Consider the following 11,762-nt stretch of genomic DNA (forward strand, 5'->3'; position numbering starts at 1 on the left):
AATAGAAGTTTTCATTTGAATTCAAACTTGGAAATATTGGGGTTGACCACATGCAACAATGCATGAGCATGTCAAGGTAGATGGGATGGTGATGGTGGCTTAGCCAATGATAGAGCAAGATTAAGAGAGATGGTGAGTGAAGTATCCATATACTCACAAGGATGAATATATTGACATAAATCATCAATTTATGAGATCAAGGTGATGATGGAAGAGAATATAAAGTACTCTACAATGAGAGGTCAATTGGAAGTGGTTGGAGAGTATCAAATGATTATCCATTTGATCAAGAATTGGAGGATGGAGGGGATACAATGTGGTGGATCAGAGATGTGCATAAGATGTGCAAGGGTTGCCATTTGAAAAAGAGTTTAATTGAAAGGTATGGGACACACCTCAATTGTCTAGAGACAATTGGGAATGAACCCAAGTGAAATGGAATCTTGAAGATGTTGGGAGAAAACTAGTTGGAACATAGGATTTCAAAATATTCTACTTACTTTCTCAAGTAAAGTAGAGTTTTCTCAATTTTAAAGTAAACAAGAAATGGTATAGGTACCATAAACAAGCCTTTTGTTAAAAACAAAGCAAAATAGAGAGTAATGTTTTAGAAATCAGTGCTTGGTAGAAATGGGATGAAAAACAAAACCCATTTCAGTTCTTTGTTTTCTTTGAAGAAATATCTTGAAAAGATTTAATAAAACTAGAGGTAGTTTTGTGATGAAACTAGAGAAGGAAAATCAATTGGGTTTTTGAGAAAGAAAACTAATTTACGGAGAAGTGTTCTCAAGGGTAGATGGTGGCAACAAAATGTACCCATCATTCCCACTCTTGGTTTTGTGAACATTAAACTTGAATAAAAATAAAAACAAGAGGTAAAAGAGGAAGAAGTGATCTGGTGCTGGAACATGGGATAGGATACCAGATCAAGTTGAGTATATGAGTTGCAAGGATTGACTGAGACATGCAAGACGTGGAGGTCGAAGAGGGTATTGCATAGATGGGATCCATGCACTGAGATCAACAATAATAGTTGTGGGTGCTTAGAGATCAATTGCCAAAGTCTGGACATTTTAAGCATGTCAACACAGATGGTCGACATGGCCTCAAAACCAACAAGGATGAGTGGGTATAAGAGAGGGATGTAGCTAGGGGTAGATGATCCCAAGTTTTGAATTAAGTATGATTGAGCTATCTTGTACCACAAAGAGGAAGATCATGATGGCACACTCATGTTACCATCAGAAGAAGAGTTTGATGTAGTAAAAAGGAAAACAATTTTACCTAAGTCACACATGTGTTTTATTAGGTGAGTTGTATGTCTGACCACTAGAGGTGTTGTTCTTTGAAGCAGCTCAAGACAAAACTCAACAGGCAAAACAAGACAATACATCTTCCAACAGATCAAAGCAATTCATCTTAACAGACAGATCAAGGCAATTCATCTAATTGGCTTAAAGAAAAAGTTTTTTTGTTCCCCCTGATTTTTTTGCATTAAGGACAATTAATCAAGGTTGCAAAAGTTGGGGTGTTACAGATCTTCCACCCTTAAAATAATCTCGTCCCGAGATTACTGAGCGTAGAACTAGAGGGGTTGTAAATTTTAACTAAAGTTAGATTCCATTCTTCTGTAGATGTGCCATTGTAGAGAAGGTCTTTGCTTCATCTTCTATCAGACTTGATGGATTTCTGTCGATGGCGAGCTTCATGAAGAGGTTGACTACTCCGTGCAGATGTTGGATCTGTAGCTTCTTAACGATCCTAGCGGGGTTCATGATTTTTAGGAGAGTTAGCTTAAATTTAGTGGAAGACGAAGTCTTCCACCCTTAAAATTGTTCAGCGGGGTTCCTGAAAACTTAGAGCCTCAGCCACGGGTCTTGTCAGGCGCTTTTGGAGGAGTCATTGATCTCTCGTCTTGAGTCGAACTTCTTCAGAGAAAGTTGTGTAGTCCACGGCTTCAAGAGGGGTTAGTGCATCCCACGTTTCCAACGGTGTGTTAGAAAGGTTTAAAATGTTAGGGTTAGCTCCAATCTTTTAGTGGAAGACGAAGTCTTCCACCCTTAAGATTTTTCATCGGGCTTTCGGAAAAACTCAGAGCGTCTGCCTTGCGGTCATGTCGGGGGCTTCTGAAGAAGTCGTCGATCTTCCTTGTTCAGTTGATGAATCTTCGGGGGCGACGTGCAGACCACCACTTCAAGAGGCACTCATGGTGTTAACTGAGCCATATGGGACGCGCGGCGAGTTAGTAAGTTGATGAAACATCTAGTTGGTATCCATATGAAACAGCAACAGAGGTCGTCGAAGACAATCTTCAGCTTGAGGGTCGGTGTTGACCGGTTAAGAAGTGAGCGGGCCGTTTACACTTAATCTCGAGTCTCCCGGTATCTTCATGAGCTTCACTTGATGAGGACCAGATAAACCATGTGATGTAGCTTGGCTTTGACGCTATTGTCTTCTCAGCTTGTTAGACGGTGTGTTAGAGGGTGATTTCAAGAAGATATCCTTGAGGTTAGCGCGATTATACTCAAGGTCGGACCAAGTTTGTAGGTCTTCTCGCAGAGGTGCAGTCACTCTTGAAGGTAGGGCTTCTTCTTTCTTGGCGTAGTGGAGATGCTCCAGGTGATCTTGAAGGAAGTTAGCGTAGATCAGGGTAGGGTTAGTTCCTCTGAATGGTTGAAAAACAACTGCTAACGGGCTAGAGTTAGAGCCTTTTCGTTAATCCTATCATTGCATGTGACACCCATACAATCATAACCAGAGACAAAATATCACTAACAGAGGCTACTGGTATTTTTCCTATATGCACCGTAACAAAACAAGATCAACACAATTGGAACCATTCAAAAATATTTATTTTTCAATTTTTGAGACTCAAAATACTAACCAGAAGCAGTGATCAAGTTTTATTTATTAAAAATCGCACAAAAATCCTAAAACTACAAGGTCAGTGGCATCTGAAAGATAATTTCATACTGGTTCTGGTGCAATTGGAATCACATCAATCGGAGCTACCAAACTATTTTTATTAGCAAAACAGTGGCAGATTTCCATTTTTAATTTCTGTTTTACAAATTCCAAACAATTAAAAAGGGCGGGAACGTCTAAATAGCAAGACATACATGCACACAACAAACAGATACAAACACTCAAGGCAGCACGTTAGGGAACTACAAGCAATCAGCATACCAAACAAAGCACTCTAAGTATCTAGAGATACCTAACACGTGGGGGTAGCTCAATCGAAGCGATTGAGTTTTTCCTATCCATCCTATAGGTTTGGGGTTGGTCACATATGTCGACGTCTTCATCTTGCTGGCATCGACTTCAACTTGGATCCTTGTAGCATTTGGTGGTGAAGGGGCCGGGTGTTGAGTCGTTGATGTTGAAGCGGAGGAGAAATCTGTATAGAACTTCTAGTCTCGACATCCCGGAAACATGAGGTCTTCGAAGAGGTAGCTGTTGAGGTGCTCCCGAAGTCGATATCTTCTCGTGGCTGGCCTAAAAATTACTAGTCAAGAAACTGAGGACTTGATCCCTGATGACTGCAAAAAGTGCAAGTCCACGGAGGAACAAGGTCAGCTCCCTAACAGACTTTGGTGATAACCAAAGACATGATATTATTATCTCTTTTATGTGCACACTAAGTCGGCCTCCAATCTTCAGTAGTTGTTGTTGGAGATACGTGAGACTTCATAAAAGGTTGATCCATCTTTGACTTCGAGTCTCCGGGTCTGAGTCAGGGACATCGTCCAATCATGTAGGTTTGAAATGGATTAGACAATAGAGTAAAACAAAATTTCAAACATTTTAATCAAGTGGAGAGACAAGAATTTAGAAGTCTTGAAGAAATAAGAGGAGTAGAAGCTATGCTTCCGACTAAAGAAAGAATTTGTTTCATAAATAGTTTTTCCCAAGTAATTGTTTCCTAACTAACGTCCATGCTAACTAAGGTCTCCTACGATCGGGATAGCTCGATACCGGCACAGTGGGGACCCCGGACTAGCTGTCCGAAATTCCCCGTTATGTATACGATTCACGATCCCATGATCGCGCGCGTGAACACATAACCGAACTGATATCAAATTACACCATCCATTACAAAGCGGAATAAGAAAAATTACAATATGGTCACATGACCAGTACTTACATAATAGCCTCGGAGGGCCTAACTAAACATCAGAGTAGCATCATCACTTCAGCAGCGCAGTACCCAAGTCATCTGCCATAACCCTACAGGCAACTGACTGAGAAGACGTTCCTAGCTCGCATAGACGTCGCCAACTCCTTCTTCATCCGTCGTGTTCCTCCAAGTCTGGCCAAGTAAATAGCCAGGGACAAAGCCGTGAGTACATTGGGAATTGTACTCGCAAACCACTAAGAAGGTGAATACAAGTCTAACTAGAGAAGACAAGAGGGAGAGAATATTTTCTCTTATGGATATAGCATGCATGAGAAGATCAGTTTCTCTTGTGGATATAGCATGCATGAGAAGATCAGTTTCTCTTGTGGATATAGCATGCCGGCATCTCAAGTGATGCGGATACTATGGTGTTTTCAAAGACATCATGCTAACCTAATAAGAGGGAAGGTAGCATACCGCCCTCTCAATTGATGGGGACGCTAGGGAAGTCCTATGACATATCTATATCTTTATTGAAGAAGAGTTAGCATATCGCCACCTCATTTGATGGGAATGCTAGAGAGATCCTATGACATATCTATATCTTTATTGAAGAAGATACTTCAAAAGAGTTCTACAACATAAAACACTAGGATGGGGGTAACCCAATTTATTTCCTTTCCGACCATCTCCATATGGTCAACCAAACCATTTCCGTACCCTTCCGGTACTCCGAAAACAAGTTCATTTCTTTCCTTTGTCAAACACTTTCATAAACAAAACACATTAGGCTAAGCAACAGCCATTCCAACCGTCCATGACCGCGGACACGGCTATTCGAATAGATTTGACTCTGCAGAGTTTGCACACTTTCCCCACAAGATCCGCGAGTTTATCATGTGGGCATCATCCCTGCATATCAACTATGCCATGACAAAAACTCGGACATAGCCTTTCGCCTATTCGACTTAGCACGGGATCCTACCCTATGGAGTATGTACCTCCCCGGCACCGTGGCAGCTCACCTCCTTTGAGCGTGGCTCCACCGCTGCCAGGAGACCCATAGTGTCTTCGGACGGGTCAGCCCCGAAGGCCTCCCGTTATACTATTGTCTCCACCAACGACAATCCGGATTCAGGGGTAACCTTACCCTTATATAGTTGTGCGGTGTCCCATGTTAAGAAGAACAAACTACGAGCTAAGCCCCGTCCCACTCCAGGGTAATGTGGTTGCGCGGGTTAATTGTCACGGGTGAATACTTAGGCACCAAAGTTTTCGAAACAAGATTTTCTTTTCAACCATCTTTGCCAAGATCCTTTCCTTTCATAAACACACACTTGGGTAAGTCCAACTCACCCAAGGTTTTCAAAAACATTTACAACAAGGTAAACCTTGAGGGGTTCCCATCCTATAGTTTCATGAATGGAACTAAAACATCACCATGGCCGAGATGAAGGTCATCACGCCCATGAGGGAATGTGTGAGTGGCGTAAAGAGGATCATACTTGCTTAAGGTAAGCATGTATAATGACAACATAAGAGGAAACATTTTCAGATTGGTGGTGCTAAGTGTACAAGTTAGATAGTGGAGTATCACTATCCAACCTACTTTCCCATGGGTACACGGCATACTTCTCTCAAGTTGAGAATACGCCAAGATCATGACATTGATACCTCTATACTACAAAGAGGGTGGATGTGGTGTAAGTTACTATCTTGAGATGGAACATGCTCAAGTTGAGCATACAAGATAACCAAGTGAAATAGCACGGCCATGATACCATGCATCCCATAATCACAAAGACAATAGTGGAGTATCACCACTAGGAAGTTCCCCACTTGAAAATCACACATAGATGACATGAATAGAGAGAGTAACACACATAGAATTAAGGTGCTTTGGACATCAACAAATGACATCCAACTAGACACCAAATCAGAGATCAAAAGATGGCTTGCCTTGGCTTATTTGTCCCTGGACCTCTTCAACTCCATAAATATAAGAATCCCAACAATATAAATAAAATCCTCGTCCGATTCCACTTCTTCTTCTCCGGAATTGTTCGCATCTATCGCCGGAAAATATAAAAGGAACACAATCAATCACATTGCATCAACAAGACAACATTCATCAATCAACAACTAACCATGCAGCCAAGGTATAACATACTAAGGACCTATAGATACCACAAAACAACTTTAAGAGTTTTAGTTTAGAAAACCCCATTTATTTACCTAGTAAAGGTATGAGTGCATCACAACTTAGCAATTGCCTCTCTCGGGTATCACCATGGTATAAACCAAATATCCCCTGGTAGATAACATCCTAAAGAGGACAAGTGCATTAGTTTGACATCAAATACATTCACAAAGCATTTTCAAACATTTTTGGAAAAGTAGAAAACAGTTTTCCTAACTTAATTTGTTCCCATAACACTACAACCAAAATAGGAAGCAAACCATATTCCACATCATTTGGAAACTTAAGCAAAACAAAAGAGCTAATGTTAGGTTGCAGAGGTTTTGTTTTGCAAGCATAAAACAAAGGTTGCCCACCTCTACTAAAAAGAGTTGGTCAAGGGTTTTAGATAAACCGAAAAGTTTTGTTTCAACAATGCATGTCACACATAAACATTACTAACAGCAACAAATATGTATGAACAGAGACTAATAATATTTTTCCTAGATGGCCAGTACTAATACAAGACTAACCCAATTGTAATCACCCAAAAATATTAAACCTACAATTTTAGGAATTTCTTTGAATCTGATCGTACGTAAAACAAGATCTGTAAGCCATAAATCGTAGAAAAATCCTAAAAATATGAGGCCACTGGCATTTGAAAGATATTTAAACAAAGATTCACACACAATTGGATTTGGGTTCAAATTGTTTCTGAAACTCTCACAAATGGATTTACAAGTTTACTACATGTTTTCACCATTTGCTTTAACTATGGAGTTGCAGAACAGATAAAGGTTTGAAACTTGTTTGAGATGATTAAGAAAACATTCAGTAATCCTACAGAATTGGAATCACTCAATTAGGTTCAAAATGGATTTTTGATGAATTAATATCTAACAGCCATGTCTGCAGAACTCACAGAACAAGTTTAATTCACCAAAAATCATACACAAATCACAAAAATATGAGGTCTGCTGCATCTGAAAGGTATTGAATAGGTGGTTCTTACCCAGTTGGTTTCATTCAAAAATTAGTTTCCAAGCTCCTGGTTTAATTCGACAAAGTCAGATCTGACCAGATCTTGATCTGCGAACCATTTCAGTTTCAGGAGGTCAACCGAAGGTACGGGAGATGGCTTTCAAGTGCAGTTGAGTTTGCTCAAAAAGGTTTTGTAAAACGGAAGAAATCTAACAAACAGTGATTCTGCATGTTTGCAGAACTTTATTTACCATGAAAAATCCGTAACGAATTTGAGGATGAGATCAACGCCTAGTTGTAGATCTTTTCAATACCTATCTGTGGAACTTTGAATCACTCAATTTGGATCTGCACACAAGATTTGGCGGATTTTACAAGTTCGTACCAGAATCTGAAACAGCAAGATACAGAAATTACTGCAAGGTTTTGGACGAACTTTGCTCAAGAACTTCAGATCTGAGGATAGCTCAACCTTCTCCATGCTTGGACCAACATGCACCTGCATCAAGATCCAATCTTGTGAGAGGGGAGAAGAGAAAGGGAGCTGGATTCATCAAAGGTTAGGGGAGAAGAGAGTGAGAGAGATGCTCTCATGGTGAGGATGAGCTTGAGGAAGGAGGGGAGCTCCATCTTGGTGGCTTTCCATGGCCATGGCCGGCCATGCAAGCAAGGGACAGCAGCATTTCGTGGGGAAGTGGTGGAGGAGAGTGTGAGGGAATGGAGGAAGAGAAATGAGAGCCAAAGGTGAAGGGGGTGGCCGGCCAAGCTCTTTATATAGAGGGAGAGGGGTGGCTGCCTCCTTTTTTTGATTGGCCAAGGTGGGTGGCTGCCCATTTAATTGTTGGGGTAGTTGGGAGGCAAGGCTTGCAAGAGAAGAAAATGAGGAGCACAATGGCTGGCCAAAATTGTCATGCCAACACAATGGCCGGCTCCATTTTTGCCAAACACAAGTGAACAATGAGAGAGGTGCACAACATTCACGTGTATAGACCAAGGCATGATGTTGAGAAGATAATGCCAATGAGTGACTTTGATAATGATAAAAATAGGAGTAGATGCATATAGATAAAAAAGGGGTATGAAGGTGACATGTGCCATGAGAATAATCTTCACCACTTTGGTGGAGACCAACTTATGATGAAGATAGTTCCCAAGGTAGAGTTAATGAATAGAAGTTTTCATTTGAATTCAAACTTGGAAATATTGGGGTTGACCACATGCAACAATGCATGAGCATGTCAAGGTAGATGGGATGGTGATGGTGGCTTAGCCAATGATAGAGCAAGATTAAGAGAGATGGTGAGTGAAGTATCCATATACTCACAAGGATGAATATATTGACATAAATCATCAATTTATGAGATCAAGGTGATGATGGAAGAGAATATAAAGTACTCTACAATGAGAGGTCAATTGGAAGTGGTTGGAGAGTATCAAATGATTATCCATTTGATCAAGAATTGGAGGATGGAGGGGATACAATGTGGTGGATCAGAGATGTGCATAAGATGTGCAAGGGTTGCCATTTGAAAAAGAGTTTAATTGAAAGGTATGGGACACACCTCAATTGTCTAGAGACAATTGGGAATGAACCCAAGTGAAATGGAATCTTGAAGATGTTGGGAGAAAACTAGTTGGAACATAGGAGTTCAAAATATTCTACTTACTTTCTCAAGTAAAGTAGAGTTTTCTCAATTTTAAAGTAAACAAGAAATGGTATAGGTACCATAAACAAGCCTTTTGTTAAAAACAAAGCAAAATAGAGAGTAATGTTTTAGAAATCAGTGCTTGGTAGAAATGGGATGAAAAACAAAACCCATTTCAGTTCTTTGTTTTCTTTGAAGAAATATCTTGAAAAGATTTAATAAAACTAGAGGTAGTTTTGTGATGAAACTAGAGAAGGAAAATCAATTGGGTTTTTGAGAAAGAAAACTAATTTAGGGAGAAGTGTTCTCAAGGGTAGATGGTGGCAACAAAATGTACCCATCATTCCCACTCTTGGTTTTGTGAACATTAAACTTGAATAAAAATAAAAACAAGAGGTAAAAGAGGAAGAAGTGATCTGGTGCTGGAACATGGGATAGGATACCAGATCAAGTTGAGTATATGAGTTGCAAGGATTGACTGAGACATGCAGGACGTGGAGGTCGAAGAGGGTATTGCATAGATGGGATCCATGCACTGAGATCAACAATAACAGTTGTGGGTGCTTAGAGATCAATTGCCAAAGTCTGGACATTTTAAGCATGTCAACACAGATGGTCGACATGGCCTCAAAACCAACAAGGATGAGTGGGTATAAGAGAGGGATGTAGCTAGGGGTAGATGATCCCAAGTTTTGAATTAAGCATGATTGAGCTATCTTGTACCACAAAGAGGAAGATCATGATGGCACACTCATGTTACCATCAGAAGAAGAGTTTGATGTAGTAAAAAGGAAAACAATTTTACCTAAGTCACACATGTGTTTTATTAGGTGAGTTGTATGTCTGACCACTAGAGGTGTTGTTCTTTGAAGCAGCTCAAGACAAAACTCAACAGGCAAAACAAGACAATACATCTTCCAACAGATCAAAGCAATTCATCTTAACAGACAGATCAAGGCAATTCATCTAATTGGCTTAAAGAAAAAGTTTTTTTGTTCCCCCTGATTTTTTTGCATTAAGGACAATTAATCAAGGTTGCAAAAGTTGGGGTGTTACAGATCTTCCACCCTTAAAATAATCTCGTCCCGAGATTACTGAGCGTAGAACTAGAGGGGTTGTAAATTTTAACTAAAGTTAGATTCCATTCTTCTGTAGATGTGCCATTGTAGAGAAGGTCTTTGCTTCATCTTCTATCAGACTTGATGGATTTCTGTCGATGGCGAGCTTCATGAAGAGGTTGACTACTCCGTGCAGATGTTGGATCTGTAGCTTCTTAACGATCCTAGCGGGGTTCATGATTTTTAGGAGAGTTAGCTTAAATTTAGTGGAAGACGAAGTCTTCCACCCTTAAAATTGTTCAGCGGGGTTCCTGAAAACTTAGAGCCTCAGCCACGGGTCTTGTCAGGCGCTTTTGGAGGAGTCATTGATCTCTCGTCTTGAGTCGAACTTCTTCTGAAAAAGTTGTGTAGTCCACGGCTTCAAGAGGGGTTAGTGCATCCCACGTTTCCAACGGTGTGTTAGAAAGGTTTAAAATGTTAGGGTTAGCTCCAATCTTTTAGTGGAAGATGAAGTCTTCCACCCTTAAGATTTTTCATCGGGCTTTCGGAAAAACTCAGAGCGTCTGCCTTGCGGTCATGTCGGGGGCTTCTGAAGAAGTCGTCGATCTTCCATGTTCAGTTGATGAATCTTCGGGGGCGACGTGCAGACCACCACTTCAAGAGGCACTCACGGTGTTAACTGAGCCATATGGGACGCGCGGCGAGTTAGTAAGTTGATGAAACATCTAGTTGGTATCCATATGAAACAGCAACAGAGGTTGTCGAAGACAATCTTCAGCTTGAGGGTCGGTGTTGACCGGTTAAGAAGTGAGCGGGCCGTTTACACTTAATCTCGAGTCTCCCGGTATCTTCATGAGCTTCACTTGATGAGGACCAGATAAACCATGTGATGTAGCTTGGCTTTGACGCTATTGTCTTCTCAGCTTGTTAGACGGTGTGTTAGAGGGTGATTTCAAGAAGATATCCTTGAGGTTAGCGCGATTATACTCCAAGGTCGGACCAAGTTTGTAGGTCTTCTCGCAGAGGTGCAGTCACTCTTGAAGGTAGGGCTTCTTCTTTCTTGGCGTAGTGGAGATGCTCCAGGTGATCTTGAAGGAAGTTAGCGTAGATCAGGGTAGGGTTAGTTCCTCTGATGGTTGAAAAACAACTGCTAACGGGCTAGAGTTAGAGCCTTTTCGTTAATCCTATCATTGCATGTGACACCCATACAATCATAACCAGAGACAATTGACACCGCCGGGAACACCACAATCATATCTGAGTTATGATTTTGACATGCATTTAAAGAAATGCGGAGTACTTTCACAATTGACACCGCCGGGAACACCACAACGAAACGGTGTGTCCGAACATCGTAATCGAACTCTCTTAGATATGGTTCATTCTATGATGTCTCTTACTGATTTGTCGTTATCATTTTGGAGTTATGCATTAGAGACAGCCGCATTCACTTTAAATAGAGCACAATCAAAATCCATTGAAACGACACCGTATGAATTATGGTTTAATAAGAAACCTAAGCTGTCGTTCCTTAAAGTTTGGGGTTGCGAAGCCTATGTAAATAAGTTACAACCGGACAAGCTAGAACCCAAAGCGGAGAAATGCGTCTTCATAGGATACCCTAAGGAAACTATAGGGTACACTTTCTATCACAGATCCGAAGGCAAAATCTTTGTTGTTAAGAACGGAACCTTTCTTGAGAAAGAATTTCTCACTAAAGAAGTGATTAGAAGAAAAGTAGAACTCGATGAGATTGATGAATCTTCACTAGTTGA

The 11,762-nt window shown here is 40.7% G+C and overlaps 1 long non-coding RNA gene across 1 annotated transcript; it reads right to left on the bottom strand.

The window, feature by feature from the left end:
* Positions 1–6,084: 6,084 nt before the first annotated feature.
* On the bottom strand, positions 6,085–7,994 carry LOC139833258 (uncharacterized). The gene is made up of 5 exons (XR_011748668.1): positions 7,720–7,994; positions 7,535–7,631; positions 7,315–7,391; positions 6,356–6,446; positions 6,085–6,189 (listed from the first exon to the last, which is right to left on the bottom strand). It is a non-coding gene; the product is annotated as an uncharacterized lncRNA (long non-coding RNA).
* Between the last annotated feature and the right edge of the window lie 3,768 nt (positions 7,995–11,762).

This window comes from Lolium perenne, chromosome 7 (assembly GCF_019359855.2).
Source record: "Lolium perenne isolate Kyuss_39 chromosome 7, Kyuss_2.0, whole genome shotgun sequence".
In the NCBI taxonomy this organism is placed as follows: domain Eukaryota; kingdom Viridiplantae; phylum Streptophyta; class Magnoliopsida; order Poales; family Poaceae; genus Lolium; species Lolium perenne.